This window comes from Narcine bancroftii, chromosome 8, assembly GCF_036971445.1.
Source record: "Narcine bancroftii isolate sNarBan1 chromosome 8, sNarBan1.hap1, whole genome shotgun sequence".
In the NCBI taxonomy this organism is placed as follows: Eukaryota; Metazoa; Chordata; class Chondrichthyes; order Torpediniformes; family Narcinidae; genus Narcine; species Narcine bancroftii.
In genome coordinates, this window is record NC_091476.1 from 105,884,164 (window position 1) to 105,906,467 (window position 22,304).

Genomic DNA, 22,304 nt, shown 5'->3' on the forward strand with positions numbered 1-22,304 from the left:
CAGAAATAGAGTTGCAAGGGAGAATGGAAGAAATCTCAGTGAAAGGGTGCATACCAAATTGTCCAGGTGACACAATGTTTCCAGAGCCAGCAAGTTAATAGATAAATGAGGGCAAGTGCAGAGAAAAAAAAATCCTTTCGAAACAACAATAGGAAGTATACTGCAGGAGCTGGGAATCCAAAACAAATAAAAAAGAATGCAGGTCAAGCAGCATCATGAAGGAGAGAAACTGAGTTATTACATACAGCTGACCTTACTTCAGAACTAACTATTTCAGGCACAAACAGGAAAGAGTGATTATCTTAAATTGTTGAAGTCAAGTTACAACATCTCTAGATGGGAAATGAGATGATGTCCCTTGACCTTGCTTTGGGCCCATATCAAAGTATATACCCCAGCAAAACTTTTCTTAAGATTGATATTAAATACTCTTTTTCAATTTATGTGAAGTTCTGATCAGTTAGCTGCATTTTCACCCATTTAATCAAATTGGCCAAATAAGTCTCCAACAAAAATGCAAAGTATGCTGTTCAGTATAAATAGCCATTTTAATTATTTTCTATAATTAATTCATCTTGTTTGTTCCATTATACAAAGTTGCAAAATATCATTATAATAGAATTATTGTTTAAGTAACAATACATACAGCACTGTTACATTTTACATACAGCACAGTAACAGACCATTTTAGCCCATGAATCCATGCCGTCTAATTTACATCCCATTAACCTACACCCACAGTATGTTTTGAACAGTGGGAGGAAACCAGAGCCCCCGGAGAAAACCCACGCAGACATGAGGAGAAAGTACAAACTCCTGACAGAGACCACGGGATTCGAACCCTGGTCCGGTCCCAATCACTGACGCTATACTTGTAGCAGGTAGAACAATAGGCATCCTTTCCCAATGATTGCAGCATTGGAACTGCATTCGTTTTGTGGATGTGAGAAGACAATATAAATTATTCTTGTCGAAGCAAAGAACGATTTTACTTTAAATTACGCAGCAATTGGGTTCAATGCTCCTCCGATAAACAAGGTAATTCAGTCCTTGGGGAGTGATTTGCTGACTCAGGCATGAATGCTTTGCTGAGGTTGAATTTTAAATGACGCATTCCAGTCTACACCAGAGAAGCGCCATTAGTTGCTTTGAGTAATGAGCCCAATCTTTTAAGTCACATGGTCATCTGTCTCTATGAACAGATGAGGTAATAGCTTCGACAGTGTCTGATGTTAAGGGCAGACTTGATGCACTCAGAGAATCTCTGTCAACAGCTTTTATTATGTGCTTTGTTAACCTGTTAAGCTCAAACACCAGGGTTCATGTGAGCACAATTTACAAGGTTACTTAAAAATAAAATACAGTGTCAAAGTGGCATATATGTCAGATGCTTTGAGAGGAAGATTCATAGCAGAAGGCCCTTGTTACACAGGATGACGAATAAGCTGTTGTATTAATAAAACTACTGAGACTTTTTTTTCCTCTAATTTCAACCAAAATCAACCTAGGTATCCATTCCTACTCTCTATTTAATAATCCCTGAGAAGTCTTAGATGAAAGAAAGACTTGCATTTATTTGTTGTACATAATGACTCTCAGCCATTCCAAAACATTTTGTAGGTACTTTCAAGGTGTAGTCAATCTTGAAATGGAGGAAACAATGCAGTCAATGTTGCTTTGATAAATCATCCATTTTTCATGTTCCAGGATGAACCTTTGCCAGTGAAGTAATAACATTTGCAATAACCTATTTTAGCTTGTAACTAAATACCCATGAAAGACCGTGCAGTATTTGATTAGCTTGGTTGATAATAGCTTCACCTTGACACATTGGCTACTTTCATGAGCCTCAATGATCACACAGAGAGTCTTCTCCTTTTCCAACTTCGATAACAAACCCACTTTTGATTTGTTCTTGGCAATTTCTCGTTGGGCAATGTCCATAAGCAACAACTTTGTCTCAGTTTTCTTCAGTGATATCTTTTACTATGTTAACAGTTTTGCCTGAAAGCAACCTGTTTTCATGGTCACAATTAACTATTCAAGCAGACAAAGCCTTTTTCCTTTGTTTAAATTTAACTAATGGATCTACCTTGGCATTGCCCTTGTGACTTTGTAGAGTGTTATCAACAGTAACGTTCTTCTATATAGTAATGACATTGTTTCAAGCCTATTCCACTGAGGCCTCAATCCAAATGCAATAAAAGTAACACAACCATTTGGAGACTTCGAGATGAATTGTTACTAATGAGGGAAGTTTACAAATTGACATGCATGTGGAAATCCTAGATGTGCCAGAATGATGCATCACATTTATTTTTCTTACTGGCTATCTTTACCAGTTTGAAATATGATGACTGAAGTGCAATGAATTTACCTCATTTTTTGTGCAGTCTGTCTGATAAAGAGATATCAATCAGGAATGATGTGTTACATTTCTTAAAACACATAATAAAGTCTAAAGCAACATAGAATCCTACAAGATCAAAGGAAGATATTTAGTTCTTAAAGCTGCTTTTGGCTTTTTGCAAGAACTATTTGATTATTTATATTACTTGCCTTTCCCCATGGCTCTGATGTTTTTTTTTTACTTTTACAAATATATATCCATCTTGAAAGTTATAAATGAATCAGAACTGGCTTCCAATTCATTACAGCAGATTGCATGAAGAAAACCTGTCTCTGCATCTCCCCATGATACTTGTAATAAATATTTTAAATTTGTTTCCTCTGATTATCAACTGTCCCAACGTTGCATAAAAACTTCACTTTATCAAAACTCTGATTTATTTTGAATGGTCCTATTAAATATCATACAAGTTTCATCTGTAATTACAATACTGGTCTTACTAGATGGTTTCATATTTTTCGTAGCCACAGAATTCTGGAGAAGAGCAAATTCAAGAAGATAAAGAAACACAAAATAACAATGGACAACAATTTTTTCCAAAAGATTTGCTTCATGAAAATAAAATTGTGGATTACAATAGACAACTTCAAGCTGAAGACAAAGATAATTTCAGATTTGCTATATCATGTAGGAAAATGAAGAAACATTAAATTAACTCTTATTGAATTTAGCAAGTTTAATCACATAATGACGCTGACACAATTGGATTCGGACATTGTTTTGCCACTGATTTTCATTTGTACTCAGCATCTGATTCTTCTTTTGTCAGTACCAACATTGATGGGTTCCAGTTGCCCTGATACCATTTTTCCATGGTCGCAATGTCACTGATGCCATGAAGATCAGCAGGGAAGACGTCCAAGTGCGAATGCAGAAAATGAATTTTCATTGACATGCTGCACTTCATGGTTTTGTAGGCTTGAAGTAGACTTCAAATATGATAGGAAAATGTTAAGCTGATTTTAGTGAATCAGCAGCCCAAACTCCATAAAATACACCCTCAAGTGTTCAGGAAGCAAAGTCTTCCAAGCCAGCATGTCTAACATAGGGATAGGGAAATTATTGGAAAAATTCTAAGGGACTGGATTACTCTGCATTAAATGTAAATTTAGACATACAACATGGCAATAGACCCTTCTGGGGGAGGAGTTTCACCATTTGTTGCCTGAAATGGATGTGTACCAGTGATGAGGGGAGAGTGAATAAGCTGTATTTTTTTTCTCTGGATAGTTCAGAGAGTTGTTGTGGATAATATAAACTAAGAATAGGTCTATGAATTTTAAATCTCAATCCTTCTCTAGAAATATAAACTGGTTCCCATGAACTATTACTATTGGCCAATGAAGGCATAATTTTTAATTTTGTTTCAGGAATAATTTCCTGTATGGAAGGGACAGGAATTCAGACTATGCCAAAGTTCTCCAATACTATACTTGTACAAATTAAAAGATATGTTGGTTGATTTATTTTTCCTTCTCTGTTTTACACTGGGCCTGATTTTATTTTCCATCATGGTACATAAGATAGGTTTCCAATTGGCTATTGCTTGGTTTGTACTGCTAGCCTTACCATTTTCAGCCATTAATACCAGCGTTATTTTTCAACATGAACTAAACTTTTAACTGAAATAAATGACTGAATCTAAACAGATATATTTTTCTCTCTGCAAAGGCACTTTCCTCATTTTACAACATCTTTGAAATGTCACAAATGAAAACAAGACCAGTGATAATCCTTTTGACCTTCCAGCGTGAAGGTCGTGTCCTTCAAAATTTTCCCATCAAAATCATGAGGAAAATAAATTTTCCTTTCAACTGCTATTTGGAGACAAAAGAAGTCTGATTAATTTAAGGGGGCTGTCTGGGGAAGAGAAGGATAGGTGGCTCAAGTTCATAAGGTGCCAGGTCCCTTACTATGTGCTAGGGACATTAATTATTTGGATATGAATGTAGGATCAATAATTTTTGTAGAAGGCATCCCTCATCCCTCTTCTTTCCTTCATCTCTCCATCCCTTCCCTCTCAGTTCATAGAGCTATCCCCCTCCCCCTGTTTTCTCTTCTGCTCTCTCTCCCTTATCCACCTGTTACCTCTTGAAACCTCTTGTTACCTATGAAACTGTGCTCCTCCCCTGCCTCTCCTCCTTCCCCCCACCATTTTAATCAGGCTCCTGTCTACATTTTGCTCATCTCTTGATGAAGGGCTCAAGCCCAAAATGTTGGTTATGAATCTTAATCTTTGTTATATAAAGTGTGCAGTTTGTCCTGCTGAGTTTCTCTAACATTGTGTTTTTACAAATATCAGTAATATTGTTGACAGTGAAGAAGATTGCTGTAGGATATGGGATGATGTTGATTTGCTGAGATGGGCATTGTAATGGCAGATAGAATTAATCCTGGTGATGGGAGGAGGGTGAAGAGAGTGTGGCCTGGTAAGGATGTCTTTTAATATGTTAGCTCCTTTTCCAATGCAGTGGGAAGTATAGATTGAGTTGATAGAGGGGAGGGGTTTATGTGTGATCAACTGTGCTGTGTTTACTGTCCTCTGCACTTTCTTGCTGTCTTGGGCGGAGCAGTTCACATACCACAGAATAGTTTCTATGGTGCACCAATAGGCCTTGTTAAGAGCCAGGGTTGATGGGTCAAATTTGCTCAGACTTCTGAGCAGGTTGAGGTGCTGGTGCTCTTTCTTGGCCACTTCATTGACAAGGATGGACCAGAACAGGTCACTGAAGTTACTTACTTCCAAGATCTAGAGCTGTCTACTGTCTCCACCTCTGAGCTGTTGTGGTCCAGGGAGTGAGCTCCACCTCTCTTTTGGATGTCTATGATCAGTTCCTTGGTCTTGCTGGCATTAAAGGAGTAGTTGTAGTCAAATTATAGTCAAAGAATTTGAAAAACAAAAAACATGTTATCTGGAATTCAAGCAACTGGAAAAAATATCACAGAAAATTAACAGGTAAAAATTACTAAAGTTTAAAATTGGCATGTCTCACCATTAGTTTACCAATCCATGCAACACGCAATCTCAAGCTACCTGAAAATTCACTTATCTGGCATCTACCCATCCCTATAGGTGCTGGATACCAGGGATTCTACTGTATTGCTTAACCAGAAGCTACTGTCAGTCATCAGGCAGAGGAATAATGCATGTCTAAGGCTTGATGCATGTTAGTTAGGAGGAGTTGTGTTTAGGTAACCTCAAGTTTATGGACCATAGAATAATATAATGAAATAGTTGAGTATCAAAAATGTGGAAGAGGGTATCATGGTTGCCCCAAAACATATGATAGCATTTTAGGTGCTATTTTTACAGGACTGAATGCTTGTTTTTCATAATCATTCAAAGCACTTTTGGGACATTCGAAGAGGCCATTTGGCTTGAATGTAAAGAGCAGTGAGTCAGCATACAGGAGGAAATTGTAAACTTGGTGGAATAGTGTACCAACAACAACCTCGCATTCTGTCACCAAAACCAAAAAACTAATTATTGACTTCAGGAAGTGAAAACAAGAGATGCATGATCCAGTGGGATCATTGGGGAACCAGAGGTGGAGTGTGAGAAAATGTGTTCTTGTGAATCACTATCTCAGAGGACTTTCCTGGACCCAACACACAAATAACCTCATGAAGAAAGCATTTCAGTGCCTTCACTTCCTCAAGAGTTTGTGGAGGTTTGGTTTGATATCGGAAACCTGGCACATTTCTACAGATGTGTGGTGGAAAGTGTACTCACTAGCTGCATCATGGTCTGGTAAGGGGACACCAACATCCCTGCCCAGCAAAAGGCAGTGGCACAGCTCAAGACATCACAGGCAACCCATCCGCACCATAGAGAACATCTACAGGGAATGCTGTCAGAGAGCAGCATCAATCATCAAGGATCCACACCACCCAACACATGCTCTGTTCTCATTTCTATGATCAGGAAAGAGGTATAGGCACCTGTGCGTGTCAAAAGAACTAAAGACTTGTTGATCCAAACCAAGGATTTTATTAACTAAAAGACTGGAGCATATCACAAGTAGGTCGACCAGTCCAGAATGACCTGGTCTGGCTAGGAGCAATCCTTTAAGACCTGTCAGTAGGTGTGGCTACATGCTCAGCCAATCACAGTTATCCTACACTACAATCTGTACATGTACACATTGGTGATAGAATCTGTACTATCACAGCGCCACATTCTTACACCACCAGGTTCAGGAACAACCTCTATGCCTCTGCTATCGGACTCCCCTAACCAATAACCTCAATCAGGGACTGATTTCAGGACTTTTACTTTTGCACTTTATTGATTATTTTTCTCTCTATATTGCACAGTTAATTTGTTTGCATTTCTTTATTTGTTTACATCTGAACATTTAGTACAGTTTTTTTTTGCACAACCAATACGTGTTAATTCTGCCTTGCCCACAGGAAAAAGAATCTTAGGGTTGTATTGTCTCTGACAATAAATCTGAACTTTGACTTTAGCTCTCTGTATTGTCTATTAATACTTACATATTTGTCATTGGAAGTATATGAAATCAATAACTGATTATCTAAATAGCAGAAAATAAAACAGATTAATCTGAATTCTATAAATTTTCCAAGTTTTCCTTGCTAGACAGATTTTATAATCAGGTGCAGACACTGTTGATTTTTTTCTTTGGTATATATTATGTACAAAAATAAAAGCTTTCCTTCTGTGCAAGATCTGTCAGTTTGAAGCCTTCCCCCATTAACATTTTGCATAAAAAGAGAGAAACCTCTTTACTGCCATGAATGTCACTGCTGTCCTTATTGGACTAATTGCTACATTATTCAGTGCATTAATTATTATCATCTTGATATACAAGTTGACACCAATCTTTTTTTGCTTGTCAGACCTTTGAAATTGCCTACAATGCCAGCTTGGAACTGTGCATTATGAAGATCATTTTAATGAAACATTTTAGCAGGGATATTACACATCGGCACATTTTAGAACAAAATAGTTCAAAAATTTGTTATAAACTACACCCAAGTTGAAGATATTGTTTGATAACATACATACAAAATCTTAATATTCCAAATATTTGAGGGAGTTTTTATCCTAAAGGAAAGTATTTTAAAGATTTACTTCAAACTCTAAACTTTCTGAATGAGAAAAATTTTGAATTTTGTTTAATTAGGTTAAATCTGGAGTAGCAGATAAATACTTAACAGCAACTAACTTGCCATATAAAGAGATCATCTTACTCTAATCAGGTATGTTCCAAGATGATCAATGATATTGAAGAGATTTTAACCACATCCAGTTTCCAATTCTGAAAGGTTCATGTCATGTTTCAAAAAATGGCAAATTTTGTTGTGCTTAAGATGGGATAATGGCAAAGTTTATGGATTGTCATCCAAAGGGCCCTGTTTACCAGTCATCATTTTTTCCCTCAAGAAAGGCATGTAGTTTTTGTGTCTAAAACGATACTGAAATGCAAGAATGAACTGAATTGGAAAATTATGAATTTGGGTTAATTCCTCAAGATTTACTCCCTAAAAAAAAAATTGGAAGGGCTTGGAAGGATATTGGCTAAATATAGGCAAATGGGCTCACCCAGAATGTCACCTTGGTCAGCATGGATGAATTTGGCAAAGAGTCTGTTCCATGTTTTACTACTCTATACTTCATGATTAAATTTCATACATTTTAAGGATGACTCAATAAACTGCTATTTTCCCTTGGTTATACAGATAGATACTTTTCCTATAAATTCCAATAAAACTGTAAAGACCTCCCCTAATCTTCCACAGAGGAGAATTTCTTATTGCTGTGCAATCAATTTTTACAAGATTACCAAGATTATTTTTCATAACATGCATCCACTATTGCAAATAGGATCTTTCAGGTCACTAACCTACTTTTATTAAATGTTCACCTTCCAACAACACAATTTTTATTCGTATGAATACAAAAAGTAAAATTGTTGCCACTAGAATCTAGAAGAAACAGATAAAGAAAACTTTCCAGCACAGTACAAGTATCTCAAGCTAAAGGGCATAGGTTTAGAGAGGAGATGAGGAAGAGATTTTTCATCCAGAGGTTGGTTGGAAAATCGAATGAATTGCCTGGGTAGGGGGTGAAGGCAGCTACTCTCAAACTGACGTTTAAAAGAGAGAACGAAAGGGGCAAGTAAGACACCAAATGCCAGGGGAAGCTAAATTCAGAAGAGAGAGATGAACTCAAAGTGATAAAACATTGCATATGCAGCCAGCAGCCTCGCACATTTTATGACTGGATACAAAATTATGTGAGTTTCGGTGACGTGAGGAAATAGGTCCTCCAGATCCAGCTATCTGGAGACTTGGAGAAAGTCTCCTGTGGTTTATTCTAAACACGGGAAGGCAACGTAACAAACCACGTGCCATTGTTAGTTTTATCAGAATGGCGGAGTGAGGGGGTATGCGTGTGCTTTAAGTTCATCAGGCAGCAGGTGGATAAATTGTTATCCCTTGAGGGATTGTGTAAATTTTAGCTGCTTCGAAACAAGTGAGGGGAGAGATAATTAGAACACGACCCATCCAATTAAATTCCTATTTTTTTTTGCAGGTATTCATTTATGTAGAATCTAAATTATTTTTATTTTGAATCAACATTGATAATATTTTTACTCACCCTCTTCAGAACAATTGAACTTATTCTTAACAAAATGATGCTAGCTTTCTCAAATCGCTATATATTCAGTGATTACATCCTTGATGTAATCACTGACAACGCTTCCACCAGCGTTGTCTCCGCTCCATCCTCAACATCCATTGGAGCGCTTACATCCCTAACGTCGAAGTACTCGAGATGGCAGAGGTCGACAGCATCGAGTCCACGCTGCTGAAGATCCAGCTGCGCTGGATGGGTCACATCTCCAGAATGGAGGACCATCGCCTTCCCAAGATCGTGTTATATGGCGAGCTCTCCACTGGCCACCGTGACAGAGGTGCACCAAAGAAAAGGTACAAGGACTGCCTAAAGAAATCTCTTGGTGCCTGCCACATTGACCACCGCCAGTGGGCTGATAACGCCTCAAACCGTGCATCTTGGCGCCTCACAGTTTGGCGGGCAGCAACATCCTTTGAAGAAGACCGCAGAGCCCACCTCACTGACAAAAGGCAAAGGAGGAAAAACCCAACACCCAACCCCAACCAACCAATTTTCCCCTGCAACCGCTGCAATCGTGTCTGCCTGTCCCGCATCGGACTTGTCAGCCACAAACGAGCCTGCAGCTGACGTGGACTTTTTACCCCCTCCATAAATCTTCGTCCGCGAAGCCAAGCCAAAGAAGACATCCTTGATGAAAGGTTATAATAATTTTCGCTACCAACACTTTAAGCTTTCATATTTCCCTCCAATCCAACCCCCCCCCCCATTCCAAACAGTCATTATACAACACTGATAGTATTACTTACACTTTCATAGAAATATATTTTAATATACCTACAACATTACACTCAGCTACTAACGTAACATGAAAGTGGAGCATTCTGGTATTTCCTCGCCACTGAACAAATTATTCAACCAGTAAGCAGCCTTGTCAGTATGACTTGTCACATGCGGTTTTGATGGTTTAACATAAAAGTGGAGAGGAGTAACATTTGATTCAGCAATAATTATCCAGGGAAGGAGGTTTGAAGGATGATTTTTTATCCATATCCGGCTACTTTATACAAACAGCCTCTTCAATGCCTTCTTAATAGCTCAGCAAATCGATTAGTTCATGGGGCAATAACAAAGACTGCCAAACCAACCACTCTTATGACCCCCTCAAACCAATAAATCTCATGATGTTTCCTTCAGGATTATTCAATTGCTTATTTCCAAATGACAGATTGACCTTGAGAGAATTCAGCAAAATTCCAACACACAACTGAGAGTGTCCCGGCAAATCCTACAATACTTCATCGTTGCCCCACTGACGTCAGCAGCATAAGACTTCAATGGGCACTTCCCTGGAAGACAAAAATATTACTGTGGGAATGGAGGATAGGGTTTCAGGAGACCAAGGCTATTTTCTGCTTCTAAAGCTTCTCACCTTATTGAGAAACACACTCTTAGGCAGGGGTGTCAAACTCAAATTCACGGAGGGCCAACATTAAAAACTTGGACTAAGTCGAGGGCCGAACTAAATATTTATTGAAAATTTTCAACAACATCTGCATGTTTTCTCTTCTTTCAACATATGTAATGTTCAACTTTTTCTTATTAAAATAAATGTTTAATAATAGTTTTGGATAAACTCTTTCCAGAAGCATTAACAAATGAGAAATAAAATATTCAATAAATAATATTTCTCTATAGAGGATTTGTCAAATGTTGCTAGTGTGCTGTCGTATAGTAAAATCTGAGGGCTATTGAGAATGTGGGAGAATAACATGATTCCTGAAACAATTAAATGGGTGACTGATTGTGGGCATGAACTCTAGCAGGGTTATTTGCCATGCCCTTTTTCCATTGGTACAGAAATCCTTTGATTTACACACTTTTCAAGTTTTATGCCTAATGAGCTTGTATCCAGGTGCAGGACCATTTTTAACCAGGAATATATTTATCACTGTGACATGAAACTATTGGAAGATCGTTTTATCCTGAGATTAAAGTTCATAATACTTACTCAGGCCTGTGTGCGGGAGGGGTTTGCAGGCGATCGGATTGGACAACGACAGTGCGGGGGCATCGGCTCTCGCTGCAGGGCGGCATCTCAGCGGATCAGCGGCCCCGTCACCGTGAGTCGCGGGTCGGCCTGCGGCAGGGAGGGGGAGTGGGCAACGGTCCTGGCGAGGTCAGGCCCCCCCTGAGTTTCTGCCGGACCCCCCCTTGACCTGCTGAGTTTCTCCCTTCTGGTGTTTTTACGAGAACCACAGACTTTCGCTCATACATTGATGAGGGGGATCAAGGGCCAAACATTGTCAGGTACCTCTCTGCTGGATAAAGGATACGATTTAACCTGCTGAGTTTCTCCAGTGTTGGGTTTTCACGAGGTAGAGTCAAAGGGCCGAAGGGCCAGTTTCTGATCTGTAATGTTCTACGGACCCTGCTCTTCTTTCCGTGCCGGTGTCCCAGGACCTTTCCAGGGCAGTCTCCGCGCTCAGGACCGCGCTGGGATCCCGGTCAGCGGTGGAGGAGCAGGTGAGCGCAGCTAATCCCGATCCAGCCCACGCCACTCCCAAGATTGGCGGGGGGTTCCACCCTACCTGCCCGACCAGCCTCGCTCTCCACGTGTACTCCGGGCACCCGCCGCTGTTACGGTGGGAAGGTGCAGGGCGGCCGGCGGCCGGCGCCCCCATCGCCCGGCGGGGAGCCCCAATCTTCCCTCTGGCGTCCCGACTCCATCTGCGGCTCCAAGAAACGCTGTGCCACTGGGGTTCCGGGCGCTGGGAAGCGGCCTTGGCTTCCCCTGACACCGGCCAGGCCGCGCTGCGGTGGGGGGGGTGTGGGCGGGGGGACACGACAGCGTGTTTATAAAACCACCCACCACTACTTTTCAAGGACCAGGATTTTTCTCTCTCTCTCTCACCCTGGGACACAGCGGTTACTGTGCATGCGCTATACTGGCGCGGCGGCCAGCGGGCCACCTCTAATACATTTTTGATATGATCTTGCGGGCCAAATATAATTATATCGTGGGCCAAATTTGGCCCGCGGGTCAGAGTTTGACATGTGTGCTCTTAGGCATCACAAATTGTGCAGCGGTTATGAAATACCACACTCCCATAATCTGTTTAAGGTTAGTTATTTTAGTCAATTATCACCTTTAATTGGGGTTATTAACATAGACTATGGAAGTGTGGAATCTCATAGCCGCTGCACAAAGATAAAAACAAAAATGTTTGAGTTAAACACCAGTCATTCATAATTCATAGTACATAAAGTAATAGAGTAAGTCAGCAAGCATTTAGCGCAAGGCCCTTGAAAATGAAAGGCCCATAGCATATGTTATTTTTGTTACTACGTTAATCTGGCACTGCACATAGAACCCCGAGATTCTTTTTCCAGTGGATGAGGCAGAATTACCACTTATTGGTAGGGCAAAAAAAAACTGTACACAATGTATACATGTAAACAAATAAAGACCTGTAAACAGATAACAAATGTAAACTAACTGTCTGTGCAATGCCTAGAGAATTTTAAAAATCAATAAAGTGCACAAGCGAGGTTCCTTAAATGAGTTCCTTTTTTGAGTTGGCTGGTGAAGGGGTCGCTGCTGTTCCTGAACCTAGTGGTACGGGTCTTGTGGCACCTCGACCTCTTCCCTTTTTTTTTGTTATTTTGAAAATTTTTATTTAAACATTTTTCATACATGTCTTCTTTTCTTTGGCTTGGCTTCGCGGACGAAGATTTATGGAGGGGGTAAAAAGTCCACGTCAGCTGCAGGCTCGTTTGTGGCTGACCAGTCCGATGCGGGACAGGCAGACACGATTGCAGCGGTTGCAAGGGAAAATTGGTTGGTTGGGGTTGGGTGTTGGGTTTTTCCTCCTTTGCCTTTTGTCAGTGAGGTGGGCTCTGCGGTCTTCTTCAAAGGAGGCTGCTGCCCGCCAAACTGTGAGGCGCCAAGATGCACGGTTTGAGGCGTTATCAGCCCACTGGCGGTGGTCAATGTGGCAGGCACCAAGAGATTTCTTTAGGTGTAATCATACATGTAATACATGTAATACGTACATGTAATACATACATGTAATACATACATGTAATACATTTTTCATACATGTAATACATGTAATCATAGCCAAATGTAAAACATAATAATCAAATATAAGTATCGAGTCCATTGTACATGATGGTATGAAACTTCAACCCCCCCCCCACCCCTCCTCTAAACAAAAACCCAAGAAAAGGGAAAGAGCAAAAGAATTAAGAAAAATCATGGAAAAAGAGAAAAAGAAAATAAGTAAGAAAAGCAAGAATAGAAACCTGTTTGCAAGAGGACATCCCTCACCACACGGCTCTTACCATTTGTATCTTTTAGTACTTCCAAGGAGGTTAACAAGGTTTTGAACTTTAGAGAAAACATCTATAAATTAATTCCAGCAATTTGTAAATTCAGGGACCAAATTTTAAAAAAATACATTATATTTATTTCTCAAATTATAAGTAATCTTCTCAAGAGGAATGTAGCTTTGCATTCTGCATTCCATCGCACCATACCTAATTGGACAACTAATTTCAGGGTTATTGCTCTATATTTCTTGCTACTCTCAACACAATCTTTACAAATTCTTTTCAATATCTAGATCATTTCAATTTTGGTCTTAACCTCTCAATATTACCTATAAAAATAACCTATACCTCTTTCCTGATGGCAGCAGTGAGATCAGAGCATGTGCTAGGTGACGAGGATCCTTGATTATTGCTACTGAACTCTGATGGCAGCATTCTCTGTAGATGTTCTCAATGGTGGAAAGGGTTTTGCCTATGATGTCCTGGGCTGCATCCACTACCTTTTGCAGAGCTTTATGCTCAGGGGTATTGGTGTCTCCATACCAGATGGTCAGCACACTTTCCACCACACATTTTTAGAAGTTTGCCAGGGTTTCTGGTGTCGTACCAAATTCCTGGGGAAGTAGGGGCAAAGGCGCGCTTTCTTCATGATACCATTAGGGTGTTAGATCCAGGAAAGATCCTTCAAGATAGTAACTCCCAAGAACTTAAATTTGCTCACCCTCTGCACCTCTGATCCCCCAATGATCACTGGATCATATACCTCTGGGTCCCCTTCCTGAAGTAAACAATCAGCTCCTTGGTTCTGGTGACATTGAGTGCAAGGTTGTTGTTGGTGCACCATTCAGACTCCCTCCTGTGTGCTGATTCATCGCCTTTCTTTATATAGCCTACTACTGTGGTATCGTCAGCAAATTGTAGATGGTGTTATTGTCATAACCAGCTTCACAGTCGTATGTCTAAAGTGAGTAGAACATGGGGGTAAGGACCCAGCCCTGCGGTGATCTGCTGCTGATGGAGATTGTGCAGGAGATGTTCTTAACAATCCTCACTGATTGTGGTCTGGATGTGAGGAAATCAATAATCCAATTACAAAGTGGGGTCTCGAGTCTCAGGTCTTAGAGTCTGCTGATTAGTTTTGAGGGGATGATGGTGTTAAATGCCAAACTGTAGTCGATAAAGAGCATCCTGATGAATGATAAATCTATTTCAGGGAAATTTAATCACTATTATGAAGGATTCGGTTCTAAGAAAGGATTTTTATATTAGAATTAAAACCAGGACGAGCAATTTAAATGAATTTAGAAATTTAAATATGGTAGTGTAGCGGTAGCTACAGCAAAGAAACTCCCAGCCACCACGATGGATGCACTCAACGACTGTTTTATTCAAATCCCGCATGTGCCCCTGTAAGGGCAGCGTGAACTCGGCCACCGCATGTATGATGATGTCATAACGGCTGCCCGGGGCGTATGATGGGCTGGAAACACAAGGCAAGGGAGAACCCCTGACGGCGCCATCTTCTCATGGCTGCCCCATCACGCCAAGCAGGGCCAGTTCACCACAAGAGAGTGGGCCGCCACAGTAGTGCAGTGAACTGGAATTCACCATCCGTGTATTGTTCTGATGGCCGGCTCCTTCCTTGGCTCCACCCTCACCTACCCCAATATAAACCTTGGTCTTCCCACCGTCCCTCAGATTCACTTGTGGATTATTGTATCTACCGGCCATTGATTATAAGTTATTTAAAATGTGTTTGTACTCCTCACAAGTCTGAGTGCAATCAATCGCATTACAATTTTAATAGTTTAACTTTGAAGCAGGATGTTAAAGCCAGGCTTGCTCCACGTCAATCCTCTGTCCCCAGAGGCCCCGGAGGAATTCGCCTACTGGCTGGTGTGCTTCCATCCTACCTGACGGCCACACAGGATGTCTTCAACTCAGATAGTCTCTGGAGATCTGCACTTCTCTCTCAAGCCAGCCCCGAGGAGTTTGCTGTCATCAGGGACTTTGCAACTTATGAGTCTGCCATAGAAGGCTTGAAGGCCCGCTACATGAGGCCTCAGAACGACATGCTGATGATGTACCGGCTCTCACAACATCGGCAACGTCCAGGTGAGTCACTGGACAATTATGTCCTTGAACTGTGGGTCCTGACTAGAAAATTCCACTATGAAGCTGTCATGGCCTGGATGAGAAAGGAGGAACAAATCCGGGTCACACTCGTGGCAGGAGTGAGGTCGAGGTAGGTGAGGCAGTGACTGCTAAAGTTGGGGAAGAAAAGCTTGGCCAGCACCCTGGAGCTGAGAAAAGCACTCAAACAGGCCCAACTAGGAGCTGATGACCTCATGGGTGAAAGCGGCTCTTTTTCAGAGGAACATGTCAGAGGGGTGCTGGCGACCCCCGCAGCACCAGCGCCAACTGCTGTGGTCATGCATGACTAGTGTAAGGTAAAACATCATGAGATGGGAATGTGTAAGGAGTTACAGGGAGTGTTTGGGAGATGGACAGGGCTGTAACAAGATGTGAATGCATCCTTGTACTTACAAGATAAGAGAGACATTGATGGATTGAGAGGCAGGAAGCTAGCAGGGAAAGGATAGCAACAGTTTTAGTCATTGGACAAGTAATGATATGATGATGTTCTAAGCACATATCCAAGGGTATAAAAAATCACCATTTTGCTGATAACGGCAGAATGCATTCTCCGACTAACATGGTTAGTCGCAAGTGTTACAATCCGGTAATAAAGAACAAAGAACCCTGATTTCGACTCAGCCTGGTGTTTGTCTCACTCATTCATGAACAAAGCAGACCTAACACTAGGGATGCTACTTCTGTGGACAGGCACAGAACCCCTGTGCCTGATGCCCCACAAAGGACGCCGTGTGCTCAGGATGTGGTAAGTGAGGGCATTAGGTAAAGGTCTGCAGGGCTAAGGGGAACCCAAAGAGGGCGACCACACTTGCAACCCCAAATCGGTGTTCGACCCGTGCTGCTCACTGCCAGCATCTTGCTGTGCCTCGTGGCGAGACCCACCACTGGAAGTAAAGCATCACGGGAAGCGCAGCGGCCATCTTGCTGTGCCTCATGGTCGATGCCACCTAGACCTCCTTCAGATCAAGATAGAGGGTTGTCATCTTGCTGCACTTCATGGTAAATGCCATTGTGTCTGCCCGTGGGTTAAGAGGAGAGAGTCAACATCGGCATGGGGAGTAACAGGGTTTCTGGAACACTGGCATCGGTCGTCCTGGATCAGGCAATACCTCACCAATTGAATAATTTTACAATGAAGGTGAGGGTAAATGGACACTTGACTTATTGCTTGGTAGACAGTGGCTTCACTGAGAGCTTTATAAACTCTGTGACTGCTCTGCAGTACAACTTAAAAATGTACTTGATGGAATATCATACTTTTCTAGCATTGTACTCACACTCTGTGACTATCCAGAGGTATCATATAGTACATCTAACTGTAAAAAGGGAGGAATTTTGTAAATTCCGATTGTATGTACTAAGGATTTGTGTGCTTCTGTGTTGCTAGGCTTGGACTTTATGTGTCACCTTAAAAACGTAACCATGGAGTACTCTGGCCTACTTCCTCCAATCACGGTACGGAACAGAAGGTCCCAAAAGCTAGACACCACGTGTGGTCGTTTCAAGCTAAATATTAATCCCCCTGCCCCCCACTGTTTCAGAATCTGCAAACCAGTAGCCACAAAGACCAGGTGATACAGTGTGGGGGATCGGGAATTTATTAGACCCGAAATACAGCGGCTGCTCAAAGAAAATATCATGAGTCTAGCAACAGCCCATGGAGAGCGCAGGTGGTCATCGTAAAAGGGGAAGAAAAGTCCAGGCTAGTGATTGACTATAGCCAAACAATTAATTATTTCATACTCCTGGATGCATAATCCCTCCCTCGAATTTCGGACGTGGTAAACGAAATTGTGCAGTATTGGGACTATTCGACCATTGACCTGAAAGCTGCATACCATCAGTTACCAATCCATTCTGAGGACCGCCCCTACACAGCATTTGAGACAGACGGACAGCTTTATCAGTTTCGGAGGATCCCTTTTAGTATCACTAATGGGGTCTCAGTCTTCTACAGACAGATGAACAAAATGGTCGACAAATACGGGTGGAAGACCACCTTCCCTTATCTCAACAATGTCACCATTTGTGGACACGCTCTGGAAAATCATGACATCAACCTCCAGAAGTTTCTCCACATGACCAGAGCCCTGAATCTCACGTACAACTCCAGTAGGTGTGTGTTCCAGACTAAACATCTGCCGATTCTGGACCATGTGGTGGAGAATGGTATCATTGGTCCTGACCCTGATTGAATGCGCCCCCTGTTAGACCTTCCAATCCCAAAGACCATGAAGGCCTTAAGGAGGTTCTTGGGCTTCTTTTCTTAGTACACCCAGAGGGTCCCTCACTACACAGATAAAGTCCACCCCCTCTTAAAATCCATCTCCTTCCCATTATTGGCCGAAGCCCAGGCAGCTTTTGACTACATTCAGAGCTACATTGCTTAGACCACCATGTATGTGGCCATGCACCAATGAACCTCCAGATGCCTTATCAAGAGGGAGTTGTGCCTCTGCACACATCGGCCAGTTGCAGTCACTGCACAATGATCTTTGCCACCCAGGCATCACGTACATGGCTCATTTCATCAAGGCACGCAACCTTCCCTGCTCCATTAAGGTTATCAGGAAATGACCAGGTCCAGCCAGGTCTGTGCTGAGTGCAAACCGCACTTCCACCACCCTGAAAAAGCGCACTTGATAAAGGCATCCCACCCCTTTGAATGGCTCAGTGTCGAATTCAAGGGTTCCCCTCCTTTCACCAGCAGAAACATGTACTTTCTCAATGTCATCGATGAGTATTCACGTTTTCTATTCATCATCCTCTGCCCAGGCATGACCACCACCATGGTCATCAAGGCCTTGCACCCTATTTTCACCCTGTTCAGGTATCCCAGCTATATCCATAGCAACTGGGCTCTTCATTTATGACTGAAGAGCTATGCCAGTATCTGCCTCAAGCAGGAGGATTAGCTACAATTCTTGGGGGAATGAACAAGTTGAAAAGTAGAACGCAACGGTATGGAAGGCTGTGAAATTGGCTCTCCAGTCCAAAGCCCTTCCAGACTCATGCTGGAAAGAAGTCCCACCCACGGCATTCCACTCCATAAGTGGAGTACACTCCACTCCACTCCACTGCACTGCGATCAATGCAACTCCTCACGAGCTAATGTTCACGTTCCATAGGAAATCCACACCTGGGACCATCCTCCTGGCTTGGTTAATGGCATCAGGGCCAGTCCTGCTGAGAAAGCATATGAGGAGGAGGAAGGCATCGAGAAGGTGCACTTGCTGAACACCAACCCAACGTATGCCTACATGGCATACCCTGATGGCAGAGAGGACACTGTCTCAGACAAAACCTGGAACCCACCAGAACAGAGGATCCAACACCTCAAATGAGCCAGAAACCACCAAGCACCCCACCCAGGATTCCAGATGACTCTGCTCACGAAGTGGGCCAATCCACTCCGCGACCAGAGCCAGAGCCCTCGAGACCCAGTAACCCTGTACCACAGAGAGTCCCATAAGTTCAGAAAGCCCAAAGGCCTCCAGTACTGAGGCACTCAACCAAAATAACTAGACTCCCCTGACAGACTTAACTTGTAAACTATTAGTTTTATTTTTGAATGTATGGTCTCTGTTTTTCACCCACAAGTTCTATTCTGAAGGAAGGGGTGAATGCAATGCACTGGAATTCACCATCTGTGTATTGTTCTAATGGCTGGCTCCTCCTTGGCTCCACCCTCACCTACCCCAATATAAACCCTGGTTTTCTCACCGTACCTCAGATTCACCTGAGGACTATTGTATCTACCGGCCATTGATTGTAAGCTAGTAAAAACGTATTTGTACTCCTCACCAGCCTCAGAGTTCAATCAGCTAGTATCTCCTAAGGCTCTTACACTATAAATATCGAAAAAAATATCACAGTTAGTCAACAACTTTTAAGGGTTATTGAAATAAGTTTAAGGAGTGAATACTTGAACTTAGGGATAGCTGAACGCTTGGCAACAAATGTGAAACAATTAAAGTAATGGTTTTCTGATAAAATTTCCTAAAGCAGGAAGATGGAAATTACCTCATATTTTCTTATCCAAGTAGACTTAGTGGGTGTCGGTAAGCCATGCACTTGACCTCACCTGATATCCACAAATACATTTTCCAACAGGAATTGTCAGAAGATAATCAAATGTAGGGATTCTGAATGGCTTTTATCCCCTCTTTCTTGTCACAAGGTCACCGACACAAATGAGATATTCTCAACATATTTGCCATTTGTCAATGAGAAGAAAGCATTTCCACATTGGAGTCAAAAGGTTAGAGAGATAAACTTCACTTGATATTTGAGCATAATCTAGCCAGTGGCTTCCATCGTCTAGACTCAAGATCTGGAATCCCCTTACTGTCACTTGATACTCCTCTAAGACTCCTTAATTCCACCTCTTCATCAAAATGTTTTGTCTGATGATGCTCCTGTGAGTACCTTCACACATTGAGCTGCACTAAAAGTATTAAATAAATTACTAGCTGTGATTGTTGTCACAACCAAGTGTGCTGTTAAAGTAAGTTCTCAGAGTTAAAAATGAATTGGGCTAACTTTCCAATGCTCCTAGTTAAGAACTTCTCTGGCAGGGAACTGTTAATCTGAGTTCCGTGAATAATGTTCCAACTACAAGTTTCCAATTTGTTGTCCTGATCAGTGAGGCTTTCCTCCAGGATCGAAAAGAATTTCATATTCAAATTTTACAGCAGAAAGCAACCATTTAAAAACTGCTCGACAAGAGCCAATACAATAATGCTTTTTTATCAAATATATTAGAATAATGGAATTGTATAGCATAGAGATATGTCCATGGCCCCACCACATTTATGCCAACCATTGTGCCTCTCTATACAAAGTCCATCTGCCTGCATTAATTCTATGACTCTATCTTGCACATTGACGGACGTATCCAGATGTCTCTTAAATTTTGTGATTGTTCCTGCCTTCATCAACTCCTTCCAGATATCTATACCCCCTCATAATTTTACAATAAAACCCCTAGTATCTGGGACTTATAGGGATTGGTAGATGCTGGGTAAGTGTATTTTCCAGTTGCTTGAGACTTACTCTTATGCCAAACTAATATACCTGCTTTAAGAATAAAGATTTAAAAGACAAAAGACAAAAATACTATACTGAACAAACTTCTCTTACATGAATATATAAACTTAAAAGCATTTTACTTTATTTTCAGTACATTCTTTGAAAACATTTAACTGTCACTGCATCTGCAGGTTCCTCCCTCTCCACAGGTGAACAATAAAATTATAGATAATTAATCCCCCACAAAGTTTACAGATAAAGCCTCTAAATGGGGTGACTCTTACTAAGCAGGGATAAGGAGATACTTTAAGAGAGTCACCCCGATGGCTAGTGGCATCAATCAGCTCTTCATCCCAGATGACACCATTTTGTTCAAACACAACTTTATTCAAACTTTATTGAAACAGCTGCTATAAGCAAAGCAGGACCAAGACACTCCACTGGCTGAATATTTGCTCCCATCCTCACCAAACATTACTTCAGAGGGCATTTACTTTACAATTTTAATCTTACATATTTACCTATTATTTGAATCTTATTTTAACTATTTTAGATTCTTTTCATTTTTATCATTTATTTTTGCCAGTTGCTTGAATTTGGAATACCAGGGATTTTACCTTTATCATGACACTCCCAACCTCCACTGTATCAAGGAAAATTGACCCAGTCTTTCTAATCTCTTCTTGTAACTCAAGTTTTCCAAACCAGGCAATATCCTTGGGAGTCTTTTTCAGATCCCCCTCTAGCTTAATCATATCCTCCCCATAGCATAGCCACTAGAACTGCACACAATATTCCAAATGCAGCTGAACGAACATTTTACACAAATGTCGCCATATGGTCTCATCTCTTATACTCAATCTCTAGACCCAATGATGACAAATATAACAGGTCCAACAACACTTCCCAAGATTCTGCCCTTTACTATGAGTGTCCTCCCTTGTTTAACTTTGCAAAATGCATCACTTTATCAGAAAAACACAAGAACTGTGGATGTTGGAACCTTGAGCAAGTGGAAGGGCCCAGCCAGCCAGGGTCTCTTTTCAAGATTAAAGTGAGAAGGGGAGATAGCAACCATAAAGGGGGCATAGGGCACTGATGTGACAGGATTATGGGCAAATGAAGGTAGGGTGAAGAGGTCACTGAGGGGTTGGGGGAAGGTTTGAGATAGAAGTATGGACAGGAGTAGGTAAAGGACAAATGGAAACAGTGGAGGAAGATCAGGATGGGAGCAGGGAGGGTTACCTAAAATTGGAAAATTGGGTTCCAGGCCACTTCAGTGAGATATGATTTATCGTTCCTCAAGTTGACATTTGGCCTCACCCTGGCGATGGATGAGACCGAGGATAAACATGTCTCTGTAGGAATGGTATGGGGAATTAAATGGCTGATCACTAGGAGTTCCACCTCACACCTCAGACATAGAGGGGTCTTCAATTTATCTGACAGAGGGAAATTATTGTTTCTTAACTGTCTCTTCCCTATCATGGACATATATCTCCTCACTTGTTAGGAAGGCACAACAGGGATTGCGCTTCCTGAGAAGACTGAAGCGGGCAAGGCTAGTGGCCATCATCATGTCAACCTTCTACAGGAGTTCTATCAAGAGTGTCCTGCCCAGCTGCATCACAGTGTGGTACGGTTGCTGCAGAGAAAGGGTTGGGAGGTCAATACACAAGAATATAAGAGTGGCAGAGAGGATCACTGGAGTCTTCCTCCCCCTATCAATGTGATCTACTGGGATTGTTGTCTGAACAGGACATGCAA

General features: G+C 41.7%; 1 long non-coding RNA gene across 1 annotated transcript in view; it reads right to left on the bottom strand.

The window, feature by feature from the left end:
• Positions 1 to 3,175: 3,175 nt before the first annotated feature.
• The window catches only part of LOC138741127 (uncharacterized), a 45,981-nt gene continuing 26,852 nt past the window's right edge, over positions 3,176 to 22,304 (bottom strand). The window contains exons 2-3 of the long non-coding RNA XR_011343348.1: positions 5,151 to 5,255; positions 3,176 to 3,339 (exon numbers count right to left, since the gene is read on the bottom strand). This is a non-coding gene — a long non-coding RNA (uncharacterized lncRNA). The remainder of the gene's footprint in view (positions 3,340 to 5,150; positions 5,256 to 22,304) is intronic.